Source organism: Seriola lalandi, unplaced genomic scaffold (assembly GCF_002814215.2).
Source record: "Seriola lalandi dorsalis isolate HSWRI2012SDOR001 ecotype SW California unplaced genomic scaffold, Sedor1 jcf7180002054392, whole genome shotgun sequence".
NCBI classification, from domain to species: domain Eukaryota; kingdom Metazoa; phylum Chordata; class Actinopteri; order Carangiformes; family Carangidae; genus Seriola; species Seriola lalandi.
In genome coordinates, this window is record NW_019524945.1 from 350,809 (window position 1) to 351,254 (window position 446).

Here is a 446-nt window from a genome sequence, read left to right on the forward strand (position 1 = left end):
ACTCCTTCTCATCCAAATCCACTGACTGGATCTTGCTGCCTCATCTGACATGTCCTTTACAATTTTCCTCACACTCTGTCCACTTGCTCCTAACTCCCTTACCAAAGAGACAACAGACCTTGCTACAAATCCTCTACATCCTACTTCCACTGGACAAATCCTAACTTTCCATCCTCGCTGCTCTGCTTCTGCCCCTAACTTTGCATACCTGAGCTTTTTCCTTTCATATGCTTCCTCAACTACGGCCTCCCACGGAACAGTCAGCTCTATGAAATATACTTTCATTCTACTCCTAGACCACAAGACTATATCAGGCCTTAGCTTTGTAATGGCTATTTCCTGGGGAACAAGAAGCTTTCCTCCTAAATCTACCTGCATTTCCCAATCACAAGCACCTTCTAAGCTGCCTTGCCTTCTTGTTGTCTTACCAACTTTCTCTCCCTCTT

General features: G+C 44.8%; 1 protein-coding gene across 1 annotated transcript in view; it reads right to left on the bottom strand.

Moving 5' to 3' along the window:
* The window catches only part of LOC111657314 (small ribosomal subunit protein mS23-like), a 2,356-nt gene that overhangs the window by 722 nt on the left and 1,188 nt on the right, over positions 1-446 (bottom strand). The gene's annotated exons all lie outside the window — the stretch shown is intronic.